The sequence below is a fragment of the Lynx rufus genome, unplaced genomic scaffold, assembly GCF_022079265.1.
Source record: "Lynx rufus isolate CCGP_SWC_20201006 ecotype Redwood Valley unplaced genomic scaffold, mLynRuf1.p SCAF_11, whole genome shotgun sequence".
Classification (NCBI taxonomy): domain Eukaryota; kingdom Metazoa; phylum Chordata; class Mammalia; order Carnivora; family Felidae; genus Lynx; species Lynx rufus.
The window spans coordinates 24,274,120-24,300,261 of record NW_025814825.1 but is presented as its reverse complement, the minus strand read 5'-3'; the positions used below and the strand labels follow the sequence as shown (position 1 = coordinate 24,300,261).

Here is a 26,142-nt window from a genome sequence, read left to right as displayed (position 1 = left end):
GCAAGGTTATGTTTCATTATATCTAGGAATTGGACCACTGATGTAAAATAATGAAAGCCTTTAACAACATGATCATTCCGTTTCCTTTCTCGTGCCAAACCCACCTACTACTACCTTTGGCACCACTATCTCCTCAGTTTGCCTTAATTTGTTCTTTTTCTATAAAAGACTAATAGGACTGGACCAGTCAAATTGGTATAAGCAACCACTCCTGGGTTCTATGTGCAACCTTGCTAGCTATCACCTATCCTGAGAAAAGTAATGTTTTGCTTTCAAGGACTCTTATTCTGAAGTCTAGCTTAGGAAATAAAGTTTAAAGTTAGGAACTCAGTTTGACCTGTAACCCACTAGCAGATCCTTCCAATCCAAGAATTGATTCAATACTGTAAGAACTTTTGTTAGTATAAATAAATAAAAAGATTAAAAATCTACAGAATTTTAAATAACTTAGAGATTATGGACTTGAAAAGCTCTTATAGAATGGGGATGTATATTTTATTACAGATGATATAAACAAAATTAGCATTTGTTCCCTATGTCACGTATTCCATCCAAATCTTTCCAATTTTGTGTTGTTGGCCTTTCTTCCAAGATACACTGAGAACTAAAAGCAAATGGAATAATTGTTACTAAAAAAGTAGAAACAAACAAACAAACAAAACCACCTCTGGATAATTATTTAACCTTGACAGAAAAAGGGATATTTCACAGAACCCATTTCCATCATGAACTAACTGCTGTCCTTAGTATTTAAGTCTTCTTAAAAGTCAAAAAATAGGGGCGCCTGGGTGGCACAGTCGGTTAAGCGTCCGACTTCAGCCAGGTCACGATCTCGCGGTCCGTGAGTTCGAGCCCCGCGTCAGGCTCTGGGCTGATGGCTCAGAGCCTGGAGCCTGTTTCTGATTCTGTGTCTCCCTCTCTCTCTGCCCCTCCCCCGTTCATGCTCTGTCTCTCTCTGTCCCAAAAATAAATAAACGTTGAAAAAAAAAAAATTAAAAAAAAAAAAAGTCAAAAAATAAAAACTAAAAATAAATAAACAAATAAATAAATAAAAATTAAAATGTTGGACATGGAAAGAAACTGACAAAGGCCATAATAGTCAATTCACAAAATAGAAAATAAACAGCCAATAAATATAATGTAGGAAAGAATGCTAATACCAATGGTGATTTACCACAATTGAAAAGAATCTAGTACTCATTAATACTCCAGATGGGATTCGATTCATAAACTTTCTGGAAGCAATTTGTCAAAATTTAGCTAAAACCTTTTTTTAAAAAATGTTTATTTATTTATTTTGAGAGAGATTGTGTGAAAGGGGGTAGGGTGGAGAGAGAGGGAGAGAGAAGATCTAAAATGGGCTCTATGCTGACAGCAGAGAGATCGATGTGGGCCCTCTAACCTACGAACTGTGAGATCATAACCTGAGCCGAAGTCAGACGGTTCACCGACTGGGCCACCCAGGTGTCCCTAGCTAAAACCTTTTTTAAAAAGGCAAATTTTTCCTTTCTAAGAATTTATCACCCAGCAATAGACAAATGGAGAAAATGTATGTGTAAGTATGGCTATTGCAGCATTATTCAGAAAGGCAAAAAAAAAAGAGAAACGTCCAAGAATGAAAAAATAGCTAAACACAAAGTATGATACAGTTATACAACAGAATATTATGTTTTCTTCCAAAAGAATAATGAAAAGGGGAGTCTGGGTGGCTCAGTCGGTTAAGCATCTGACTTCCGCTCAGGTCATGATCTCATGGTCCATGGGTTCAAGCCCAGCGTCATGCTCCGTGCTGACAGCTCAGTGTCGGGAGCTGCTTTGGATTCTGTATCTCCCTCTCTCTCTGCCCTCCCCCCACTCACACTCAGTCTCTCTCTTTCTGTCAAAAATAAACATTAAAAAAAAATAATAATGTAAATGTATTTATAGACATGAAAAGATGTCAATTGGGGAAAAAACAGACTGTGTTGTTTCCAATCTTTTGCTCTTACAAATAATATTTCAATGAATCCTTATAAAACAAAAGTAAATTAAAATGAATGAGTCTATCGGTGTATCAAGTTGATAGTATTACATTCAGAGAGAAACTATTTCAAGTGAGGAAAAATTCTCCACCTATTTTCAGTAATTATATTATGGTTGGTAGTAGTGGTGTTATTATTCTGAGATGATTATGAATACATGGATATAAATGAAAATAGCTATATTGGTGTTTGTTGAAAAGTGGATTCTCGGGGCGCCTGGGTGGCGCAGTCGGTTAAGCGTCCGACTTCAGCCAGGTCACGATCTCGCCGTCTGGGAGTTCGAGCCCCGCGTCGGGCTCTGGGCTGATGGCTCAGAGCCTGGAGCCTGTTTCCGATTCTGTGTCTCCCTCTCTCTCTGCCCCTCCCCCGTTCATGCTCTGTCTCTCTCTGTCCCAAAAATAAAATAAACGTTGAAAAAAAAAAAAATAAAAAAATAAAAAAAAAGAAAAGTGGATTCTCAGTCGGTTAAGCATCCAACTCTTGATTTCAGCTCAGGTCATGATCTCTTGGTTTGTGAGTTGGGAGTCCCACACTGGGCACCGCAATGTCAGTGCTTGGGATTCTCCCTCCCTCTCTTTTTGCCCCACCCTTGCTTGCTCTCTCTCTCTCTCTCTCTCTCTCTCTCAAGATATATAAATAAACTTAAAAAGATAAAAAAAGAAAAAACATGGAAATTTAATAAAAACTCTATGTTCCTAAATGTAAGTGCAAAGTATTGGTGTAAACACAAAATGTTTTTCATCTTAAATGAAAAAATACATTTTTTCCACTGAAAAGGCCTAGATGTTAACTAAAAAAAAAAAAAACTAGGTCTCTACAACAGCATGTACAGAATTATCCATTTTATGGGGAAAAACCCACTGTATAGTATGCAAAGAAAAAAGTTGAAAGGAAACCAAAACATTGGTTATGGAGTTTTTCTTTTCTTTCTGTTTCTCTTTGTTAGAGTACCTGTAATTTCTCATTTTCTGCAATAAGTATTGACTTATGTAATTTTACTAAAAAAAAAAATCACATCCTCTATAAAAACATTTGGCTGTTTGTATATGTACGAGTATATGTGAAACAAAATGAGGTGGAGTGCCTTCAGCCAGATCTGGTAATGAAGGACACAGCAGCGATTCAAAGGCAACAGAACCTCATTTTCTAAGTCCAGAGCAGCCCTTGCTGAGACACATCAATCAGCAAAAGCAGCACTGCCACTACTGACCGCTGCCAAAAAGATGTTCAACGTTTTAACTAAACCCTACATTTGTTTTGTGGGGTTCTCTGTAGGTTTCATTTTATAATGAAAGGTTTAAAAAATTAGTCTTAAAGAGTAAGAATGAGCCTGCTCTAATGAATATAAAAGTGATGGAACAATTATGATATCACTCTGAGAAGGTACTAATGGAAAGGAAGTGGAATCAGTTATCAATAGTTACAGGGAGGAAGAGAGGGAGGAAAAACCATCCATATTTATGCCCCAAAGTTAACACTCACCAATAAAAAATTGCATATAATGTTTCACAAATTTATCTATTCACATGTGAGTATCTATTCCTATGTGAATGGGGTGGGGGGAAGAAGATTACCTATGTGTAATGTGACTCCATCTATAATGCTAAAAAATACATTTAAACTTCAGGATGGTAATAAGCCAAAGCACTGTTATCCTTTTCCATTATGTGAGATAATATGTAGTTACTTATGCTTTATATTTTTTATTTTTCTGTAGTAAGCTTTTATATAATATGCATAACTTCATGTTGGAAAATGTCTACCTCTCGGCATTAGCAGAGAAGTTCAAACCACAGAAACCTAGCCTGAGTGTGGGAACCCATTAATCTGGCCCATTCCCTAACCATAATAAAAACCAGAGCTGCCTGCCCCTCTTACCTTCACTCAAACTATTCCAGACCACTTTGGGTGCGGGCCCTGCTCTCCCCAGAAAGTCTCATTATGTGAGTAATAAATCTTTTCACACCCTCTTAGTGCACCTGTGGCCTCATCAGTCTTGACATCTAAACAAATGTTGGAGGAGGGAAATTGACCCTGCCCCTCCACATAGCAAATACAAGACACACTCTCAATAATTCAATACATATAAAAACAATATATGCAAGGCACAACTCCAGGCACATGATATACCCATGCTAAACTACACTATGATATCACTGCTCAGTATCTATTTTGTATAGCCAAGGGACCAGCAGGGGCCTTGAATTGAAACTAACCCTCCCATGAGTGCATGCCCTAGAAAACAGCCCCAGTGTCAAAAGCAAATATAAGTTCTTGATATGACTTCCCCAATAGCCCTCATGAGCAACAATCACCCCACCTCCCAGGGCCTTTTCTTTGGGCACCTCTTAGATAGCCCATCGCAGGGCTTACCAAAATTCTGGTTTGAATTGACCAATCCTGCCTTAGCTTAAGAATCCCAAAGCATTCTAGCCATTGAACTTAATAAAGTCACACACCCCAGGTCCTGTGACTCTCCCGGTCTGCATTTGTATGGCCCTTTCAGACATGCCGAGTACTTCTCCAGAACTTGTTAATAATAAACTTCTCTATTTCAATTTCCTTTGTGGTCTTTAATTGAACGGGGGTTCACCATCCAACACCCCAGGGCTCTACATATAAAATGTCAATTTAAGAAAGTCACAACAGCCCTCCAAGGCTACTTGTTTTCCCTCAAACAGACAGTTCCTTTACACATGGTAATGGCTCAAGTACCTTGAAAGCACAATGCATGGATATCTAAGCCTTGGCATGTCAGAGACAACCTAAAACAAAGTCAAGTCACAAAAATCCAAAGAACAAACAAATATGGCCTCTAGAACATGAAAGAGAATATCTTCTGTATAAACAGTATGCTAAGAGCACAGAAGCAAAAAAGCATAATCTATTCTAGGTGTTAGCAAATTTGTTTTTAAAAGACAAAAAGTAGGGGCGCCTGAGTGGCTCAGTCAGTTGAGCAGTCAACTTTGGCTCAGGTCATGATCTCACAGCTCATGGGTTCGAGCCCCACACTGGGCTCTATGCTGATAGCTCAGAGCCTGGAGCCTGCTTTGGATTCTGTGTCTCCATTTCTCTTTGCCCCTCCCAACTTATGCTCTGTCTCCATCTGTCTGTCTCTCTCTCTTTCTCAAAAACAAATAAACATTAAAAAAAAAAAAAGACAAAAAGTAAACACCTTAGATTTTGCAGGCCCACAGACAAAATTGGTATATTATGTAGGTACTTAGATAACTAAAGTGTGACCACCTGAAATGTAAAAAACATTCTTATTTTGCAGGCTCTGAAAAACAAGGTAGTTGGTCAAATGTGGCTAACATGACACAGTTTACTGACATGCTCAATGTAAATAACTGCAAGTAGTTTGCTAATACTTGTTATGGACTGAATGTTTGTACTTTCCCAAAATTCTTATGTTGAAGCCCTAACTCACAATATGAAGGTATTTGGAGGTAGGGCCTTCAGGAGGTAATTAGGTTTAGACAGAGTCAGGATGGTAGGAACTCCCACAATGGGATAAGTGTCATTATAAGAAGAGAAAGAGACCAGAGCATACACACTCTCTCTCCCTGCCATGTTGAGGATATAGTAAGGTGGCTGTCTGCATGCCAGGATGAGGGTCTTCACCAGGGAATGAATTTCCTAACACCATGATCTTGAACTTCTAGCCTCCAAAAATGTGAAATTTATTTAAGCCATTCAGTCTACTGTATTTTGTTATAGTAGTCTTAGGTGACTAAGACAACACGCAAACACAGAGTATAAAGGGAAAATACAGAGAAGATCTATATCATGAACCACTATTTAGGCTATATTAAGGAGCTTGGACTTTATGTCAATGACTGATAAGTTTTCTCAAGTGGTAAATTGAGATCTGCACTAAAGAAATATTATTCTGGCTGCTGTGTACAAAATGGACTTAAGTAGGAAAGAAAAACCAGTTTTTGGCACAAAACCAGACACTCAGATCAATGTAACAGAATAGAGAACCCAGAAATGGACCCACAAACGTATGGTCAACTAATCTTTGATAAAGCAAGAAAAAATATCCAGTGGAATAAAGACAGTCTCTTCAGCAAATGGTGCTGGGAAAACTGGACAGTGACATGCAGAAGAATGAACCTGGACCACTTTTTTACACCATACACAAAAATAAACTCCAAATGGATCAAAGACCTAAATAAATGTAAGACAGGAAGCCATCAAAATCCTTGGAGGAGAAAGCAGACAAAAACCTCTTTGATCTTGGCTGCAGCAACTTCTTACTCGACATGTCTCTGGAGGCAAGGGAAACAAAAGCAAAAAAGAACTATTGGGACCTCATCAAAATAAAAAGCTTCAGCACAGCAAGGAAACAATCAGCAAAACTAAAAGGCAACCAACGGAATGGGAGAAGATATGTGCAAATGACTTACCAAAGGGTTAGTATCCAAAATCTATAAAGAATTTATCAAACTCAACACCCAAAAAACCAAATAATCCAGCAAAGAAATGGGCAAAAGACATGAATAGACACTTCTCCAAAGAAGACATCGAGATGGCCAACTGGCACATGAAAAAATGCTCCACATCACTCATCATCAAGGAAATACAAATCAAAACTGCAATGAGATACCACCTCACATCTGTCAGAGTGGCTAACAACTTAGGCAACAACAGATGTTGGCAAGGATGCAGAGAAAGAGGTTCACTTTTGCACTGCTGGTGGGAATGCAAACTGGTGCAGTCACTCTGGAAAACAGTATGGAGGTTCCTCAAAAAATTAAAAATAGAACTACCCTATGACCCAGCAATTGCACTACTAAGTATCTATCCAAGGGATACAGGTGTACTGTTTTGAAGGGGCACATACACTCCAATGTTTACAGCAGCACTATCAACAATAGCCAAAGTATGGAAAGAGCCCAAATGTCCATTGATAGATGAATGGATAAAGAAAATGTGATATGTATATATACAATGGAATATTACTCAGCAATCAAAAGAATGAAATCTTGCCATTTGCAACTATGTGGATGAAACTGGAGGGTATTATGCTAAGCAAAATTAGTCAGAGAAAGACAAATATCATATGACTACACTCATATGAGAAATTTAAGATACAAAACAGATGAACACAAGGGAAGGGAAGCAAAAATAATATAAAAACAAGGACGGGGACAAAACGTAAGAGACTCTTAAATACAGAGAACAAACAGAGAGTTGCTGGAGGGGGGATGGGCTAAATGGGTAAGGGGCACTAAGAAGACATTGTTCAGTAAATGACAATATATGAGTGTGGAGTGGGGTAAAGAGATTTGAGGTGAAGGAGTCACCACCACACAGATGACAAATGAAGGATGTTGAATAAGGAGTTTGACAAAAGAGATAGTACAGAGTCAAAGACTGGATTCTAACAGCAAACTCAGACAATTTTCCCCTATTCATCTTTATAAGAGGACTATGTTCCTCAGAATTATATCGAAGATATTATTAAGACTTTTCAGTAAGGATCTCAGCAAAGAGAGGAAGAAAAAAACTTAAATCTATTGCAATTTTCTTCACCAGCTTAGAAATCTGTCATCTGCACAGGTTAGGAACTACATTATTATACAAAGAAAGAAAACCATGTAACATGGAGACTAGTTAATGTGGGAAAGAGTTTTTGTTCCCATGTTTGTTATGCCAGGCTCCTCTAACTGGCAAGCCCGTACTTCTTTAGAGCCAACATCCACATATACCTATTTTACTTGGGAGATCATCTAGTACAACTATAAGCTGGGAGTATGACAATGAGAACCTGAATCTGTATACTCTGGCTCCTAGAGGCTTCCCACAAGCCTCATTGGAATTAAAACTCTGAGTACATATTAGCAAAATCATCATACAATTTCCTTGACTCTGAGAATACTTTTCCATTCAAATAGAGCAAGCTATGAGACAGTGGGCCAGTTCTTTCCATGAGTTCCTCCTTCACTAAGAAATTAAAGAAAGCCTCCAAGTTTTTGACAAATGAATAGCACCATTACTGTCTATTGTAAATATAATGCAGTAAAATTAATTTTTTCTTATTGTATATAGTTTATGAATTTTAAAACACATATAAACACCAATACAACCAGGACACAGAACAGTGTCTTCACATGAAAATCTCCCGTCCGATCACAGTTACACCCTCCTCCTACCCATAACACCTGACAAACAATGATCTGTTCTCCAACACTACAGATTTGTCTTTCAAGAATGTCATATAAATGGAATCACACCGTATGTAACCTTTTCAAAGTTTATTTATTTTTGAGAGAGAGACAGAGCACAAGCAGGGGAGGAGCAGAGAGAGAGAGGGAGACACAGAATCTGAAGCAAGCCCCAGGCTCCGAGCTGTCAGCACAGAGCCCGACGCGAAGCTTGAACCCACGATCTATGAGATCATGACCTGAGCTGAAGCTGGACGCTTAACCAACAGAGCCACCCAGGCGCCTCCATATGTAACCCTTTCAGACCGGCTTCTTTTACTCAACAAAATGCCTTCAAGATTCATCTAAGCTATGAATATATCAGTAATTCATTACTTTTTATGGCTGAGTAGTTATCCATTGCATGGATGTACCAGTTTGTGTATCCATTTACTCATTGAAGGACATTTTTTTCCAGTTTTTAGCTATTATGAATAAAACTATTATGAACATTCATGTATAGGTTTTAGTATGAATATAAACTTTCCTCTCTCTAGGGTAAATAGGCAAGAGTAGGATTGCTGGGTGGACACAGTAAGTACATGATTGACTTCTTAAGAAACTTCTAAACCATGTCCCAAAGTTGCTCTAAGGTTCTGCATTCCAGTTATCAATGAGACTGGCCTTTCCAATATGCCCCTCCCCAGCTTGACTACATATCTTAAGACAGCAGATCTTTTTCCCATTTTAGGACCTTGGTCCCTGTTTCCAAGGAGCTTAGTGGAGACCTTATTCACAAAAAATTGTGTTTCTTTGTTCTAACCTGTCTGGGGTTACCTGAATGTCTGACACAAAGTGCTTGTCTTTGTTTTGCTTAACTTGGAATTCACACAGGGTAGAAAAACAATGGGCATTTCTCAAAACTACTGTAAGGCAAACAATCCATAATCACCCTGGAGCAAAATATTATTGTTGATACATATAATTGAATACTGAAAGACTGAGAGGAAGACTGGGGAGAGTGTGTCCTTGGGAAATTAGACAATCCAAAGGTGCCAAGAATAATGGGGAATTTAGAAAGCTCCAAAATAGCCCAGGGCAGGATACATTCTCAGTAAAGACCTAAGAGGACCCAAAGATTTCAACTCCAGCTGATCTCTAGGCTTGAAAAAGTAGTAAGTGAAGGTTAAGGCAGTTATAAAAGGTCAGCCTAAGCACTGAAGAAGTACCCCAACAAAGAACCAGAGTGCAAAGATGAAAGAAAAGGAGGGTTTTTTTTTTTTAATTTTGACTTTGAGATTTTTTTTAAATTTTTTTTTAATGTTTTTATTTATTTTTGAGACAGAGATAGACAGAGCATGAATGGGGGAGGGGCAGAGAGAGAGGGAGACACAGAATCGGAAGCAGGCTCAGGCTCTGAGCCATCAGCCCAGAGCCCGACGCAGGGCTCGAACTCACGGACCGCAAGATCGTGACCTGAGCTGAAGTCGGATGCTTAACCGACTGAGCCACCCAGGTGCCCCTTGACTTTGAGATTTTTATTTTCCTGCTTTGAATTATTTTTTTTCTGCCTCCCTTCCTCCTCCTGTTCTGTCTTACTCTCCTTCTCTCCTCCTTTTGTCTTTCTTTCCTTTTTTTGTTTCTGGCATTCAAGGAAATGTCTGCATAAAACACTAAATAAACACAGATTAAAGTAACACAAACTTCTTAGATCAAGCATGACAAGAGAGATTTTACAAAAATAGTTTAGAAAAGTTACTTAAAAAGCAAACAAAGCGAGTAGCAAAACAACCCTAAAGAAGGTGAAGAATATGATTTCCAGTGTTGTCACATTAAAATATTCAAAATGCCCAGTTTTCAACAAAAACTTGGAGTCATGCAAAAAAGTATCATCCATTCATAGAAAAAAAATGAACAGAAATGATCCCTGAAGAAGACCAAGGACTGACTGAACTTTGTCTATTGACAGACTTAGAAACAAAGTCTTCAATATGATCAAAGAACTCAAAAAAACCATAGGCAAAGTATATCTAACCAAGAGAACATCAGTGAAGAGACAAAAAACAACAATTCTGGAGTTAAAGTGTAACTTAAATGAAAAATTCACTAAAACTCCTGGGTATATATCTACAATAAGTAAAAGCAGGATCTCAAAGAGATATGTATACATCCACATCAACTGCTGTATTATTCCCGACAGTCATGAGATGGAAGACTCCAAATGTCCATCAAAAAATGAGTGGATAAATGTGGTATATACATAATATAATGGAATATTATTCTTCTTTAAAAAGAAGGAAAGCTTATCACATACAACAACACAGATGAACCTTGAGGACACTACGCTAAGTGAAATAGGCCAGTCACAAAATGATAAATATTGCATGGTTCCACATATATGAAGTAATTAGAATAGTCAAACTCACAGACACAGTAAGTAAAATGGTGGTTACCAGGGACTGGAGGGGAGAAGGGAAAGGAGGGCTTGTTGTTCAATGGATACAGTTTCAATTGTGCAAGATAAAAAAATTCTAGAGATCTGTTGCACAACAATATGAATGTAGTTAATGCTATTGAACTGTACTTTAAAATAGCTGAGGGGCGCCTGGGTGGCTCAGTTGGTTAAGCGGCCGACTTCGGCTCAGGTCAAGATCTTGCAGTCCATGAGTTCGAGCCCCGCGTCGGGCTCTGTGCTGACAGCTCAGAGCCTGGAGCCTGTTTTAGATTCTGTGACTCCCTCTCTCTGACCCTTCCCTGTTCATGCTCTGTCTCTCTCGTTTTTTAATGTTAAATAAACGTTAAAAAAAAATAATAAAAAATAAAATAAATAAAATAAAATAGCTGAAATGATCAATTTTATGTAATTTTTTTACCACAATTAAAAATTAAGAAAGTAGAATTAACTGACAACTGTTAAGAATGAAGAGATTATACAATTGTAAACTTACATTTTTTGCATACCTACTTGATGCCAGGTATTATGGTAATCATTTCAAATAAATTATTTCATTTAGTCCTCATGAAAAAAAAGAACAAAAAATCACTAGAGAGTTTCAATAGCAGATTTGAGCAGGGAGACAAAAAAATCAACAAAACTGAAGTTCTGTCCATTGCAATTATTCAGGCTAAGTAAAAGAAAGAAAAAAAATGAATACAAATAAAAAGATTGAGAGACTTCTGAAGATACATACAGTCAGGCATTCCAACATACGCATGGTAAGAACTTCAGAAGGAGAAGAAAATGAAAAACAGGCAGAAAACATATCTGAAAAAATAATGGACAAAAACTTCTCAAATTTAAAAAAAGACAAGAATTTACACTCTGAGGAAGCAAGTTGAATTACAAAAAGAATAAAAGCAGATAGCACACCAAGGCACATTATATTCAATTTGTCAAAAGACAAAGACAAAGTTAAAATCTGTAAAGCACCTTGCATTATATGCAAGAAATCCACAGTAAAATTAAGTGTCAAGTTCTCACCACAAAGCATGGAGGGCAGAAGCCAATGGGATAACATTTTGAAAGTGCTGAAAGAAAACTCAAACAAGAATTCTCACCCAAGAAAACTATCCTTCAAAAATGAAGGAGAACTTCAGAGATTACAAAATAAAAACAAAAGGAGAAAACAAAACAAAGAAAATGAGTTTGTAACTAGTATAACTGCCTTACCAAAAAATGGTAAGGGGGTCATTCAGGCCCTATATAAATAAGAATTATAAATCCATGTTAACGGGTATACAATGTATTAAGATATAACCTGTGACAATAACATAAATAAAAAGAGAACAAAATTATATAGGAGCTGAGTTTTTATATACTATTGAAGCTAAATTTGTATCAATTCAAACTAGATTGTTATAAATTTAGGATTTTCATTATAATTCCTAGGTAACCAAAGAAATATTTTAGATACACTCATTTCTGCATCCATGTGCATCAGGGAAGTTGGTCTGTAATTTAGTGGGGTCTTTGTCTGGTTTTGGAATCAAGGTAATGCTGGACTTGTAGAATGAGTTTGGAAGTCTTCCTTCCATTTCTATTTTTTGGAACAGCTTCAAAAGACTAAGTATTAACTCTTCTTTAAATGTTTGGTAGAATTCCCCTGGGAAGCCATCCAGCCCTGGACTTGTTTGTTGGGTGATTTTTAATTATTGATTCGATTTCTTTACTGGTTATGGGTCTGTCCAAATTTTCTATTTCATCCTGTTTCAGTTTTGGTAGTTCAATATGTTTCTAGGAATTTATCCATTTCTTCCAGATTGCCCAATCTGTTGGCATATAATTGCTCATAATTCTCTTATTGTTTGTATTTCTGTGGTGTTCATTGTGATCTCTCCTCTTTCATTCATGATCTTATTTACTTGGGTCCCTTCCCAGATACACACATTTTAAAAATTAGAAGAGAATCAAAAATGTATACTTCAAAAAAAAATCAATTAATTTCAAAAAGTAGGAGTGCCTGGGTGGCTTGGTCAGTTGAGGGTCGACTTCCACTCAGGTCATGATCTTGCAGTTCACAAGTTCAAGCACCTCGTTGGGGTCTGTGCTGACAGCTCAGAGCCTAGACCCTCCTTTGGATTCTGTGTCTCCCTCTCCCTCTGCCCCTCCCCTGTTTGTGCTCTGTCTCTCTCTCTCAAAAATAAACATTAATATATATATATTATATATTTACATTATATATTATAGTGCATATAATATATATTTATTTATTCTTTATATTTAATATTACTTATTTATAATTTAATATAATAAAATAATTATATATTTATAATTTAATATATTTTATATAATATATAATATTTAATAATATAATAATATTTATATATATATACTACCCTGATATAAATGCCAGGCAAAAACACTACAAGAAAAAAAAATTCAAATATCCTTGCACTATGGATATAAAAATATCCACATGTACTAGAATATACACTAATAAATTCAACCAATCAGCATATCAAAAGGATTATATAACTGGGATTTACCCTAGGAATATAAGCACAGTTCCACATATGAAAATCAATGTAATTGATTTTCCACATTAATAGAAGAAAAAAAACACATCACTTCAATTAATACAGAAATAATATTCAACAAAACTGATCATTCTTTCATAACAAAAACATTCAGAAATATGGAAATGTAATGGAACTTTCTCAACATTATAAAAGGCATATATAAAAAAAAAAAGGAAAAAACACATACTTAACATACTCAGTAGTGAAAGACTGAAAAGTTTTTTCCCTAAAATCAGAAGCAATACAAGGATGCATGCTTTCACCAATGCTAGTCAACAATTATCCAAGAAAATTAAATAAAAAGGCATCTGAATTGGAAGAGAAGTAAAACTATCTCTTTTCAAGGATAACGATTTTATTTATACATGATCATATATATACATATATGTGTATACATATATATGTATGTATACATATATGTGTATACATATATACATAAATGATCATATATATACATAGATACATAGATACATATATCATCCCAAAGAATCCATGAATTACTAGAGCTAATAATAAATTCAGCAAAGTTGCAGAGTACAAAGTCAACAATGAAAAATCAGTTATTTTTTTTCCTATACACCAAAAGGAACAATCCAAAAAAAAAATTAAGAAAACAATATTAACCATGGCATCCAAAAACAAAAAGCCTAGAATAAATTTAACCAAGGAGGTAAAAGACTTACATGCTGAAAAAGACCTAGATAAATGAAAAGACATTTTGTGCTCATAAATTATAAGAATTATGTTGTTATGATGGCTACTACCCAAAGCAATCTATATTTTCAATGACATCTCTTTCAAAATTCTAATGGTCTTTGTTGAAGAAATGGAAAAACTGATTCTAAAATTCAAATGAAAATGTGAAGGGTCCCAAATACCAGAACAGTATTAAAAAAGTACAAGTTTGGAAGACTCATACTTCCTGATTTCAAAACTTATCATGGGGCGCCTGGGTGGCTCAGTTGGTTAAGCGTCCGACTTCAGCTCGGGTCACGATCTCGCGGTCCGTGAGTTCGAGCCCCGCATCAGCCTCTGGGCTGATGGCTTGGAGCCTGGAGCCTGCTTCAGATTCTGTGTCTCCCTCTCTCTCTGCCCCTCCCCCATTCATGCTGTCTCTCTCTGTCTCAAAAATAAACGGTAAAAAAAAATTTTTTTTTGAAAAAAAAAACAACTTATCATTATGATAGAGTATTCAAAACATGTAATTACAGATTACTACAGTATTCAAAACAGTGTGTTACTGACAAAATGACAGAGATACAGATCAAAAGAACAGAACTGAGAGAACAGAAATAAATGTATACACCTCTGGCAACTAATTTTTGACAAGGGTGACAATATGCACTCAATAAGGAGAGAATCATCTCTTCAACAAATGGTGCTGAGAGAGTTGAATATCCACATGCAAAAGAATGAAGTTGGACCATTTCTTCACACCATAGAACTGCAGAGAAAAACTAAATGGATCAACAATCTAAACATAAGAACTAAAACCATAAAACTTCAGAGGAAAACACAGAGTTAAATCTCCATAACTTTAGATGTTGCAATGAATTCTTAAGATATGACATGAAGAGGGGTGCCTGAGTGGTTCAATCAGTTAAACGTCCAACTCTTGATCTTGGCTCAGATCATGATCTCATGGTTCATTAGACTTAGCTCCAAGTCAGGCTCTATGCTGATGGCATGGAGCCTGCTTGGGATTCTCTCTCCCTCTCGCTCTCTGCCCCTTCTCCACTCGTGCTTTCTCTCTCTTTCTCTCAAAATAAACATTAAAAACGAGATACTACATCAAGAACATAATGAAAGAAAATATAAATTGGACTTCATCAAAATTAAATTTGCACTTCATCAAAATTGTGGATCATAGGATATTATCAACAAAGTAGAAAGACAACCTACAGAATAGGAGAAAATGTTTGCAAATCATGTGTCTGATAAGTGTCTCATATCCAAAATGTATGAAAATACAAACCAAAGTTTTTAAAAAAGGGGTAAAGGACTGAATAGACATTTCTCTGAAAAAGATACAAATAGCCAGGAAGCACAAGAAAAATGAACAGCATCACTATTCATTTGGGAAATGTAAATCAAAGCCAAATAAAATATCACTTAACACCTAGTAGGATGGCTGTATTAAAAAAAAAAAATTAAGGTTAAAGAAAATTAAATGAAAAAACCAAAACTGTTATCAAGGATATAGAAAACCTAAAGACTTATACATTGCTAGTGGTTTGTAAAATGATTCAGCCATAAGGTGAATATATCCATATTTGCTTACTTTTTCTAAAAGCATTTGAGTAACAAAAAATACATAAAAATTTTTTAAACTATAATAGATATATTCATATTTCTTTCCCTGCTTAGCCTCAGTAATATTATATTCTTATGAAATATAGATACTGCTTGGATATTTGGGTGGTTTCCAATCTTATTATTACAAACAATGTTTAAATGAATCCCTAAAAATCAAAAGTAAAATGATACACACAAAACCAACTATATATCAAGTTCATGGAATAACCATTCAGGGAGAAACTATTTCAAGTAGAAAAAAAAAAGAAACAAAAACCCTCAAGCTGTTTTTAGTAATTATATTTTCTATGGTAGTATTATTCAGAAACCTTCATAGAACAAGATAATCCCATCAACCATTGCATTCCCTACATTAAGACATCACCAAGCAGTTCTGGTTTTACAATACTAGGTAAGGCATAATATTATTCTCCATAAAACATTCAGGTAAAGGAAACCAATCATTTCACATAAAGCCTATTTAAACATTCCAGTTTTCATCTGAACTTTTATTTTAATCCCATCAATCCATAAACATAACTATATTCTCTCAGTCTAAAAGTAGCCCTAGTTAGGACATCATCAACAGGTTTTGATACCAAAACCTGGGGGTTCCTGCGGTAAGGAGTCTCAGAAAGGTCTCGTTTACACCCAGTCACCATTTTACCCACTGGCATACGTTAAGGTATGCCTTAGGTCCTCAGAGGGGAAGAAGTAAGAGCCAAGAGACCTTGATCCTTCTTCAATCTTCATTTTGACTTATCTACCAGATCACAGTGTCAGGTGATTCCAGGTCAGGTTTCTCATTTCCATCTTTGCCTTTCACCTTTTAAATTCCTCCAAACTGGGATAAATAGGGTGGAGTCATAGGGGCCCTGTAAGGTTGTGGAGCCAGCACTAGCTCCCATTGGTACACTCAATCTTCAATAGCCCTATATTAACACCTCTGCTTCAACCTCATTAATGTTCAATACATTCATCCCATTTCTAATAAACATTGAGCCCTGAAAGAACAAGTCCCTAGGCACTCCCCTTCTGTCTTTCTCCTTTATCTTGTTAATGATTCTATTTTTTCTTAAACATCTTTAATACCTCTAAGGGAAACTGAAACAGCAAATATGACAAAGTTTTTTGAACAGCTGCTTGGTTTTACAGCATGGTTACATGGGGTACCCATTTAAAAGGGCCCCCGTGGGCACCTAGGTGGCTCAGCTGGTTCAGTGTGCCGACTCTTGATTTCAGGTCAGGTTGTGATCCCAGGGGGGTAGGACTGAGCCCTGCACTGGGCTCCACACTGAGCATGAAACTTGCTTAAGATTCTTTCTCCAGAGACACCTGGGTGGCTCAGTCGGTTAGGCAACCGACTTTAGCTCCGGTCATGATCTCACAGTTTGTGGGTTCAAGTTCTGCATCAGGCTCTGTGCTGACAACTCGGAGCCTGGAGCCTGCTTTGGATTCTGCATCTCCCTCTCTCTCTGCCCCTACCCTGCTCGTGCTCTGACTCTGTCACAAAAATAAATAAACATTAAAAAAAATTAAAAAAAGAAAAGATTCTCTTTCTCCAGTGTGGAGGTTCTTCAAAAAATTAAAAACAGAATTACCCTGTGACCTAGTAATTGCACTACTAGAAATTTATCCAAAGGGTACAGGAGTGCTGATGCATAGGGGCACATGTACCCCAATGTTTATAGCAGCGCTATCAACAATAGCCAAATTATGGAAAGAGCCCAAATGTTCATCAACTGATGAATGGATAAAGATGTGGTATATATATATACAATGGAATACTCCTTGGCAATGAGGAAGAATGAAATCTTGCCATTTACAACAACATGGATGGAACTGGAGGGTATTATGCTAAGTGAAATAAGTCAGTCAGAGAAAGAGATATCATATGTTCTCACTCATATGTGGAATTTGAGAAACTTAACAGAAGACCATGGGGGAAAAAAAAGGGGAAAAGTAGTTTCAAACACAGAGAGAGGCAAACCATAAGAGACTCTTAAATACAGAGAACAAACTGAAGGTAGATGGGGAGAGGGCGGTGGGAGGGAGGGGGAAATGGGTGATGGGCACTGAGGAGGGCACTTCTTGGGAGGAGCACTGGATGTTGCATGTAAGCGATGAATCATGGGAATCTACTCCCAAAGCGAAGAGCACACTGTATACACTGTATGTTAGCTAACTTGACAATAAATTTTATTAAAAAAAAAAAAAACAGATTCTGTTTCTCTTTCCCTCTGCTTCTCTCTCTGGCGCGCTCTCTCTCTCTCAAATAAAAAGAAATGAAAAATAAAAAAATAAAAGGGGCCTCCTTAATCACAGCAGTTATCATGATCTGGTTAAGGGCATATTCCATAGAGACTATCCCAATGACCATAAAGCCTCTCCAGTATGGCTTGCTAAAAGGTACACAGCCACTTCATCTGGGGCTTTCCACTACACGTTTATAGAAGAAAGATACTTTCTCTTCTCAGGAAACAAACTTTACAGCAGCTTTTATCCAGTCCACCAGGCTACCTGTTCCCACTGCATATAGCCATTTGTGACTGTTACATAGTGAGCTGTGCATTCTGTGTCAACCAAACACTCTCTTCCAGTCTGCAGCATTCAAAACCAAAGATATTGACCCTAAATTAGTCACTCTTACAATCCATTTCAGTAAAAGCTCTTCAAGAAACTAATGATGTACACATTCATAATATAAGACAACTCCTTGGCACTATAACCCCTGGTGTCAGAAGTTTCTTGGTTTTGCCTTCCCTCCAACTGGACTATCTTCCTGGTAACCAGAGGTCATGATAATACTCTCTGTTGTCCCAGAATAATCTTTCCCATTGCTGGTGGCTTTAAGACTATTGGGTTGTAGTTCAGACTGACTGAAATCTAAGCTTGGCTCAGTATCAAAATCCACTCCAGAACTCTATATTACTTTCATTTTAGCTATACACATAACAATAATCAAGGAATTGTATATTTAGTTGGTTTCTCATGTATATATCCTGTGAGCCATCTCATTGGGAGTTGAATCCACCAACACTTCTAAATTCCATTCCATACTTTTACTTATGGATCACAGTATAGGTGCACTTTCATATCATGAGTCAATATACAGCAATCCCCAAATTAAAAATTCATTACCCCTTTGCCCCCTCATCCCTTCTCTTCTCAAACCACCTGTTGCAGTCAGTCAGGGTTGATATAGCAAATTTCACTTTTTATGACACAAACTGCAGTGACCTTTCATGCTAACTATCCAGAGTTAAAACAAACTCCAAAGGTTAAAAGTAGAGCCTTCCAAAAACTGACCTTAATTCAGATACCACCAGCTAAAATTCAGGGTCTCCTAGGTCCTAAACAAATCCAGAGGTTCCTGCTACTCCCTCCCTCGGGTTCAATAATTCATTAGAACAACTCACAAAACTCAGGAGGGCAATATAGTTTACAATTACAATTTTGTTATGGCAAAAAGTATATTAATCATGACCGGCTAAAAGAACAGATACAGAGGGCAAGGTCTGGGATTACCCCAAATGCAAAGCTTCTCTATTCTCTCTCTGTGGAATCAAAATAGGTCACTTCCTTGGTATAGTGATGAGTAGCAATATGCACAGAGTACTGTTAACCAGGGATGCTCATCTGTGATTCAGTGTCTAGAGATTTTATTGGAGTATCCTTACATAGGCAATTGATCAAATCATTGGCTATATACTGAACTCAATCTCCATCCCACTTCCTCTGTTCCCCAGAGGTCAGACTAATATCATATGGCTCAATGCCCCAACTCTATAAATCACAGGTTTGGTTGTTCTTTCTCCCCATCCTGAGTCATCTCATTAACTATTAAGGTCACTGTGAACAAAAACACTCCCATCACTTCAGAAATTCCAGAGATGGAGACGTTCTCATGCACACACTAGATACAAAAGCCAGCTGAATTCTTTGTTATACAACACAGGACTTACTATAAGACAAAACAAGACAACAACACAGCATGTTATTGGCTAAATAGACCCATAGATCAATAGAACAGAACAAAGCTCAGAAGTAGATCAACACAAATATACTCAACTGATTCTGACAAAGGAGAAAAGGCAATTCAATATAGAAAGGATAGTCTTTTCAACAAATAAATAGTGCTGCAACTCTTAGACAAAATTATATGCAAAAAAATTAACACAAATACAAGTATATACAAAAATTAACTCAAAATGGATCATAGACCAAAATGTAAAATACAAGACTATAAAACTTTTTGAAGTAAACAAAGTAGAAAACCTACATGACCGTGGGTTTAATGATTTTTTTAACTATACTATGAATAGCATTATCTGTGAAAGAAAACATTGATAATTTGGAATTTATTAAAACTTCTGCTCTGTGAAAGATGCTTTTAAGAGAATGAAAAGACAAGGCATAGACTAGGAGAAAATATTTGTAAAACACATATCTGATAAAAGATTTATATCCAATATATACAGAGAACACTTAAAACTCAACAAGAAAACAAATCAATTAAAAAAAATGGGCAACAGATCTAAACTGACATTTCACCCAAGATATACAGATGACAAATAAGCATATGAAAAGATGTTCAGCATTATTTGTCATTAGGGAATCGCAAATTTAAAACAACAATGAGATACCACTGTACACCTATTAAAATGCCTAAAATCCAAAACACTGACAATATCAACTGCTGGTGAGAATGAAGAGCAACTGGAACTCTCACTCACTGCTAGTGCGGATGCAAAATTGTAGTTACTTTACAAAACAGTTTGGCAGTTTCCTACAAGGCTAAACATAACCTTACCATATGATCAAGCAACTGCACTCTTTGGTATTTCCCAAAATAATTAAAAACAACAACAATAACAACAATGACATCTGTCCACAGAAATACCTGCATGTGGATATTTATGGCAGCCTTATTGATAATGACCCAAAATTGGAAGCAACCAAAATTTCCTTTGATAAATGGATGGATAAACAAACTGTGGTAAATCCATGCAATGTAATACTATTTATCAATTTAAAAAATGAGGTATCTGGGGCGCCTGGGTGGCTCAGTCGATTAAGCGTCCAACTTCGGCTCAGGTCAAGATCTCACAGTCCATGAGTTCAAGTCCCACTCTGGGCTCTGTGCTGACAGCTCAGCCTGGAGCCTGCTTCAGATTGTGTCTTCCTCTCTCTCTGCCCCTCCCCCTCTCATGCTCTGTCTCCCTCTCTCAAAAAGAAGTCAACATTAAAAAATAATTTTTTTAATAAAAAATAAATTAAAAATGAGATATCAAGTCTCAAAAAAGACATGGATGAATCTCTAATGCATATTGCTAAATGAAAGAAGCCAGTATGAAAAAGCTATATACACTGTATGATTTCAATTACATGACATTCTTAAAAAGGCAAAACTATAGAGATACATCAGTGTTTGCCAGTGGTTCACTGGGGAGAGGGATAAATAGATGAAGTGTAGGGAATATTTTTAGGATGGTGAAAGTATTCTTTATGATACTGTAATGGTGAACACAAAACATAAGCATGTCAAAATCCACTGAACTTTACAGCACAAGGAGTAAACCTTAATGTATGCAAATTTAAAAAATATTTTAGGAAATAAGGGTCCCTGGAGGGAGTGCAGAATGTGACAGAAGTCTAAATGTATTACAAATATATGAAACCACCTCACTGAAAGGGATGAGTGGTATAAGGTGCTGACCTAAGTAACTTCAGAAATGAAAGGAGTCTTAAGACTAAAGGCTAAGAAATTCTATAAGCACTAGTTAATAAAGGTGTTTCCTGTCGGAGTACCAAGTAACAATTCTGATAGGACTATACATGTGTACTGGAACTGAACAATTACATACATGGATGGCTGAGGGTAAGCACCTTTCTCCCTGTTGGAGTGGGGGTTACAAACAAACAAGGGGTAGAAGCAAGAATTATGCACAAGGTAATGGGTTAGAATTGGACATATCAATTTGTGAGCTCATATTTAGCTCAAAATATGAATGTTAACATACAGAAATATTTATAGATAGGTGTATATACACAGGTTAGTACACACACACACATCTCCGCTTTCAGCTGACAAAATCCAGAACCAAAACCCTGGTTGCCACACACCTCACATGCAAATTTTGGTTTCTAATACAATTCTCCAATTAGAAACAAAGGCTCTTTGGAGAAAAGGGCTGATTCTAAGACTGAGGCAGGAAATATACAAGATGAGGTTGGGGCATCTTGTAGTGCTAGAAAGCTTAAAACAAACAAACAAAAAAAGGTACTCAAAACAAAATAACAAAAAATACAATGATAGGGGTATGAATTAGAACCAAGAGTATAAAATATATAAGTCCACACTGATATAAAGAAATGACTAAATAAATAAATAAATACATGAGGAAGAAAAGACAAATCCCTTTCCATCCTGCAGTAGAAATCCAAATAATTTACACAGACAAACTCCACCCTTATGGAGGTAGAGCATAACTAGCTACTCCATAAGTGTAGACTGCCCAAAGTGATGTTTCCCAAAGACTACACTATGGAAAGAGAGAAGAAAAGAACAACTTTACTGTGGATAAACCTGAAAAACACTATCTCAAGTCAGGTAACCATGGTCAACAGCAACAATGGTTAAGTCATATTGACAGTATGCATCTTTGCAATGATATGATAAGAATGCATTTTTTAACTCTGTGGCCTTTTGTCCAAAAACGTATTTCCCCAGTCTAATCATAAGGAAAACATGAGACAAATCCCATTTGGGAAACATTCTACAAAACATTCGCCTAGTAGTATTCCTCAAAACTGTCCAGGCCATCAAAAACAAGGAAAGTCTGAGACACTGTCACAACCTAGAGGAGTCTAAGGAGACAGGACTACTAATTGTAAGACAGTATCCTGGACAGAATTCTATAACAGAAAAAGAAGGGGAAAATTGAGAATATCTAAATAATATGGACTCTAAATAATAAGATAGAAATATTGGTTCATTAATATGACAAATATACTAATAATATAGTGATTTGCTAATAATAGAGGAAACTGGATGTAGGATACACAGGAACTCTATTATCTTTGCAATAATTTTTAAATCTACAACTCAAGTTTACCAAAGACTGAACATTTACTGGGATTTTAATCATAAGAAGTGATTGTTCATTTTTTTAGAGGAACAATAGTGAAATTTAGCTATGTCTGAACAAGAATACTTATCTTAGTAAAACATTCAGAAATAACTAATTAGTAAGAATACAGAAATATCTACACATAAATGTACAAGTATACACTTACATATGTTAATACCATTCTAAAAATTATATTAATATAATTTTATATTATATCACATAAATCACACAAATCATGATGATGTCTAAGACTCACTTAAATTAAGCCCATTTGGAGGAGAGGAGTGGATGAATAGGGTTATAAATGGGAAAAGGCCATGATTTTGAACATTCTTTAAGTTGAATAACTGATATAGTGAGCCCCCTTACTCTTCTCATCAGGTTTGAGTATGTCTGAAATTTTTTATAAAAAATTAAGTAATTGCCTGATCTAGAAACAGTAAGGGCCAGGGGGGCCTGGGTGGCTCAGTCAAACATCTGATTCTTAATTTCAGCTCAGGTCATGATCTCACGGTTTGTGAGTTTGAGCCTTGTGTTGGCTCTGAGTTGACAGCGCAGAGGCTACTTGGAATTCTCTTTCTCCCTCTCTCTTCTTATCCCTCTCTCTCTCTCAAAATAAATAAATAACCATAAGAAAAAAAGGGGGCCAGAAAACAGACTCCAGGAAAAAAAAAGGTTAAAAAAATTAAAAAATGAACAGAAATAGGAAAATAGAGAAAAGCGCATAAACTCATGTGACATATGATAACCAATCATTCGAACTCTAGGAAAAGGGCACAGAAACAATGGAGGTGATAAAAAAAAAATTCAGATTTGAAAAGGATAATGGATCAAACTCCCCATTTAAGAATGCTTCAAAAATTCTTGTTTATAATTATTATCTTGCAGAGACCCAAACATATTTAGTGAGTGAAAATAAATAAATCCAGACTAACATTCTGCTCCAGTAACTTTTTTTTAATGTTTATTTTTGAGAGAGAGAGACAGAGAAACAGAGTGCGGGCAGGGGAGGGGCAGAGAGAGGGAGATAACAGAATCCAAAGCTGGCTCCAGGCTCTAAGCTGTCAGCACAGAGTCAGATGCAACCTGAGCTGAAGTTGAACGCTCAACAGACTGAACCATCCAGGTGCCCCAGTAACTTCTAATCAGTGTTCTTCCTTGTCTCTCACTTCCATCATGACATTGAAAAATCCCTGCTCAGAGAAATTTCAGATATAGTTTTGCTATAAGACTCTTCCTGAAATAAAGGCTAAGGCAGTTAGTCTAACTGTAAAGAAAACTCAAATAAATGGCCAGATGTGATGAGAGTGACCAAGTTTAAATAAGCTTATAAAATATCCCTACAATGCATGCATTTTACAGAAGAAATTCCCTTACTATAGAGATGGTTCCCAGACCAAGAGAACAGAACTCTATTAACATGTCTACATAAATTCTTTACAAAGAATACCCTATGCTTAAATAAATAAATAACTGTTCATCATTGTATTCTCTGTGAATTATGTAAATAAAAAGAGAAGACTTCAACTATAGCTCGCTATTTCTCTTTTGCTCTCATGAAATGATGATCTTAGATTTTCCTCCATTCTTCCCAGGAACAAACATAAACACATTTTAATACCCAGGCATACCTTAAAAAAATAAACACAGTATATAAATTTCCAAATCTAAGAGCTCCAGAGGAAGAAAGGACTACTCACTGTTTCATTTTGAGATCTCCATGCTGAGATTATGATTGTCACAACATACTTGAAGAATTCTACTGCAATAAAAATAGAAATTCCAGAGAAATGAAGTATCTTCTTGATAAAGAAAATAATGCCTGGAATAATACCTGTGAATAGGTTAGGTTACACGGCAAAAGAGGAATTAAGGTTGCCAGGGGAATTATGACTGCCAATCAGCTGACCTTAAAATAGGGATTTTATCCTGGATTATCGAGGTGGGTCCAGTGTAATCACTCCTTAGAGTACAAGAAAGAGGCAGGAGAGAGGCAGAGGAAGAATGGTCAAAGAGATGCAGCGTTGCTGGCTTTAAAGATGGAGGAAGGGAGGAGGGCATGATTCAAGGGCAGCTGCTTAAAACTGGAAAAGGTAAAGAAATGGATTCTTCCCTAGAGCCTCCAAAATGAATACAGCCCTGCTGACACCTTGATTTCATCCCACTGAGACCTGTGTCTGACTTCTAACCTACAGAACTATAATAAACGAGTGTTGTTTTAAGACACTAGGTTTGTGCTTATTTGTTACAACAGCAAGAGAAAGCAAATACAGCACATTGTCTCTTTAAATTTTGTAATTAGACTTATTTGCTTCTTCTGTTTTAAATCCAACTCTATTCCTATTGCCTGCAAAGTTTATTGTATAAGTATCTGTTCCCTCCTTTCTGCAGTACTTCCCAGTGGGCTGAAAGAGAGAAAGCCCAACACATAAGCACAACAGCAGCTGAAAAGGAAGGAGAGAAGAGTCAGTGTGTGATCTTGTATGGAACTTCCAGTCAATGTAGGTAAACTCTCTCTGCCCTGCCAGCCTTGTAATATGTTGTGGACTTCAGCAAAAAGTCCAAGTCAAGTTCTGCTTGACTTGACTTAAACCTTTTTAAATTTACTTTAGCCTTTACAGGTTTTAGATGAATAATTTTAGCCACATTGGTTATAATGGTGGGTGGCAGATTTCAGTTAACATGTATGTTTGTTGAAAGTTTAGCTGAGCTACTCCATCACATTGCTGCCTCAGCATGCATTTTTTGGCTAAGGTGCCTGAGAGGGTCTTAAATTGACACTAATCCCTTGCGCAAATGTAAGCCCTAGATGACAGCCCACAGTTACAAGTAAATGTAAGTACCTTGCCTTCAACACCTTCCCCTGGGGGCCCTCAGGTAAAATCGCTGTGAAGCTTACCAAAACCCTTGCTCTTTATAGTCTGACTGGACAATCCACCTTGGCCTAGGAACCCCAAAACACTCCACCCACATACCCTAAAAAGGCATACCTAGATCATCACTCTTTCTGTTTGTATCCTGCCTTTAACCTTCCTGTGTGGCCCCTTGGGAAGGGGATATACTTCTTCCAAGGCCTGTGAGTAGTAAACTTCTCTATCTCTGCTCACTATCCAGCATCCTGGGGGCTCTACTTAACAAATGTTGATTTAACAAAATCATAACAATGTTTAATAAATTGAAATGCCAAAATGCATTGGTGATTTAGTGTAGTACTCTTGTTGGATGATGGAAAAATGAATGTATTTAATGATCCCAAATCCTTCAGTGGTCTGAATTTCCTTCTTTGAGATTCAATTTTCTTTCTTTAAACCAGTCCATTTCCAGTGCATCAGTGAGTGCCAATAATGGCTGAGTATTAGACTTACTGCATATTACATAAAATGGGTTTATTATGCTGTTTCCTATGCCTAAAATGAATGCTCATCCTCTCTCTTCCTTGGCCAATTGGTTAACTTTGTATTCATTTTTTGAAACAACTCAGATGTCACTTCCTCTTCGAAACCTTCTGAACACACACACACA

General features: G+C 36.7%; 1 protein-coding gene across 1 annotated transcript in view; it reads right to left on the bottom strand.

Annotated features, from left to right (window-relative positions):
- The window catches only part of CCSER2 (coiled-coil serine rich protein 2), a 196,001-nt gene that overhangs the window by 99,142 nt on the left and 70,717 nt on the right, over positions 1-26,142 (bottom strand). The gene's annotated exons all lie outside the window — the stretch shown is intronic.